General features: G+C 39.0%; 1 pseudogene; it reads left to right on the plus strand.

Moving 5' to 3' along the window:
* LOC107671156 (AH receptor-interacting protein-like) overlaps positions 1-3,321 on the plus strand; it is an 11,654-nt pseudogene that overhangs the window by 4,609 nt on the left and 3,724 nt on the right.

Genomic DNA, 3,321 nt, shown 5'->3' on the forward strand with positions numbered 1-3,321 from the left:
AGAAATTTTGAAAAGTAATCAAAAAGTAATCAAATGTAATCAGTTACATTACTTTAATAAAGTAATTGAAACACGACCGACCTACCGACCAACAACTATTTGAAAAAAAAAAAAAAAAAAATATTGAGAAAATCGCCTTTAAAGTTGTCCAAATGAAGTTCTTAGTAATGCATATTACTAATTTTGATATATTTCCGGTAGGAAATGTACAAAATATCTTCATGAAACGTGATCTTTACTTAATAGCCTAATGATTGTTGGCAAAAGAAAAATAATTTTGACCCATACAATGTATTTTTGGCTATTGCTACAAATATACCTGTGCTACTTATGACTGGTTTTGTGGTCCAGGGTCACATATGTAAATATGAACAAATTATTGTTTTATTGTTTCTGATATTTTGACTCAATACTTTTTTTTTTCTTACTGTAATAGCACACAGCTCTCTACCCTCTGGTTTCTCTGTCACTACGCAACATCAGCCATGGAAAAGACCCACTGGAAGGACAGAGACACTGCTGTGGAATAGCTCAGGTTCACTCGCATCATTCTATGGGTCACCCCGATCTGGATAAGTTGCAGGTCAATCCTCAGCCTCTAGTTTTTACTCTGGAAATGCTAGAGGTGAGAAACAGTAGCTTAATCTCATTTTTAGAGGTGCAGTTTTACATGAGAATGGACAGTGAGCTCTGATAACCACATGAACAGCATCATAAATAAAATTCCTGTCTGTTCTATATGCATTAATGTGTTATAAAGGGATAGTTCACCCAAAAATTAAAAACTGTCATCTGCTCACCCTCTACTTGTTCCAAACCTGTATGAGTTCCATTTTTCTGCTCAAGATATTTTGAAGAATGTTGGTAGCCATTGAGTTCCATAATAATTTTTTTCCATACTATGGAAGTCACTGGTTACCGTCAGCTGTTTGGTTACCAACATTCTTCAAAATATATTGTGCTCAACCACTGAAAGAGATTAATTCATATCACTATCCCTTTAATTGAACTATAATATGCATTTCTACTAATTTAACAACAAATATACTAAATTACAAAGTAGCTGTGGGTAATTCCCACTTGATCTTTTTAATGAAGTGGATTCATGATTCTGGTTCTCATCTTCCTAAGATCTTGCCCCCTGGATCCTACCAATTGGAAATATGGGCAATGACAGATGAGGAGAAACTGCAGGTCATACCACAGATCCATGAGGAGGGAAATGCACTCTTCAAGAGTGGAGATATTTCAGCAGCTTCTGAGAAGTACTACAATGCCATAGCTTGTCTGAAGAACCTGCAGATGAAGGTTAGCCTTAATAGCTGCTGAGCAATGACTGGTTCTCATTAATTACCTAGACTGTGAATCTGTCCTGCCACAGTACGCAGTGTGCGCCAGATTCACTTTTTTACAGTTGCATAAATTCTAATATTTTGTTGACAGCTGTTTACAGCAGTTCACTAGATTTGTACTGAAGTATTTGTAAACCTGCTGTCACAGAAACTTGGAGGTCTCCTCGGAGTTTTCTGCCAAAATAAGCATGGTTCTGCTTTTAACCCTTACAAGTGAGAAAATAAGACATAAGTACCATGATTTTACAACGGTTAAGTAAAGTAATTAATATACTTAATATGAAATATTCATTTTTACAGTGCAGTTGTATTAAAATAGTTGTATATTCCTGTCTTAATAACCATTTAATATAGGATTATCACTGTTATTATTACCTCTAATATCAAAATAATATTATTTTCACATTGTTTGGCTTCCTAAAAATACCAGTGTTAATGTAATGTGGACTAAGAAACCATCACGACTAAAACAAAGAAAAGAGTTTTGAGTTCACTTTAAAGTCCAGGTGAAAATCAGTGCAAAGTTCATGCTTGGGGTTGCCAGATGATAAGAGGTCAGATCCCCCAATCAGACCTTTTCTAATAAATAGATACATTTTCCTTCCAGTGTTTTACCTAATCTCCCAAAGTGGCAATCATGTGCACATGCTCTCTCTGGCCTGAAAAAGAGCACTAATGCTCTGAAAACACAGACAAACATGTATGTTGGAGTTAAGCAGTCTCCATTGAGATATTCTGCTCAAATGAAAGTGTCATATAGCCTGTCTGCATTCCTCTACAAGGATTCCGCTTGAGCTGTTTGCTGTGACTAAATTTGCGAGCAATCTTTCTCATTGACAAACGAATAAATCCAAATATGAATCTTGCATATGTTGTTCAATCACTGCTCCGGGTGTGTGTTCACAGTGTGTGTGTGTTCACTGCTGTGTGTGTGCACTTTGGATGGGTAAATGCAGAGCACTAATTCCAAGTACGGGTCACCATACTTGGCCACATGTCACTTTCACTTTCACTTTCAATTGTGGTAGCTGAGTACATGCATTTACACAACCTCTGTGCTACAATTCAAGGTTGTTTAATAGCAAAATAAAATAATTTGGAATTAATATTTCACTTTTTGAAGGGGTCATATGATGCGATTTCAATTTTTCCTTTCTCTTTTGGAGTGTTACAAGCTCTTGGTGCATAAAGAAGATCTGTAAAGTTGCAAAGACTAAAGTCTCAAATCCAAAGAGAGATTCTTTATAAAAGTTAAGAGTCAACCACGCCTACCTAAAACGGCTCGTTCTAACACGCCCCCACGTCTACGTCACGATGTGGGAAGATTTGCATAACGCCGCCCAAATGTTCACGCAAAGAAAGAAGGCATAACTTTTATTCTCGCTGTAGTATTGTTGTTGCCGCCGCCATGTCGTGAAGGCGCTGTGTGTTTCGTTGTGAAAGCGAAACTACTTTGTTTGGTCTTCCAAAAGAGGACGATACCGGCTTCGTCATGCCTGGAGCTGATCCGTGCTGGTCCCTGAGGAAAAACAACAACTTTGTGCTGTGGATCATCGGATCAGCTTTCACCGTGGACAAAGCGGAGTCCAGCCCGGGGTCGTCACATGTGGTTGCCGCAAGCCCGCCGGCCGCTACGCTCCTTCGTCGAATCCGCCGCCTCCGTTCCTCACCGGCCTCTGCTCACTCTAGGCCGCCGCCGCTCACTCTAGGCCGCCGTGTGTGACGCTGTTGACGCTGTGGAAAGCGAAACTACTTTGTTTGGTTGTGTGGCCTTCCAAAAATGGACACGACTAGAAACCAGTGGTTAAGTTGTATTTACAACACTGTTCCAGAACACTTCAACCTAAATACCAAATATTCTGCAGCACATTTTATGGAGGACCGTTTCCTGATCCTGGTAGAGTAGACTACAATGCCGGCTGCCGGCTGTCACAGACTGTAAGTATGTTTTACGTTTTTTATATTTAAA

Source organism: Sinocyclocheilus anshuiensis, unplaced genomic scaffold (genome assembly GCF_001515605.1).
Source record: "Sinocyclocheilus anshuiensis isolate Anshui unplaced genomic scaffold, SAMN03320099.WGS_v1.1 scaffold145, whole genome shotgun sequence".
NCBI lineage: Eukaryota > Metazoa > Chordata > Actinopteri > Cypriniformes > Cyprinidae > Sinocyclocheilus > Sinocyclocheilus anshuiensis.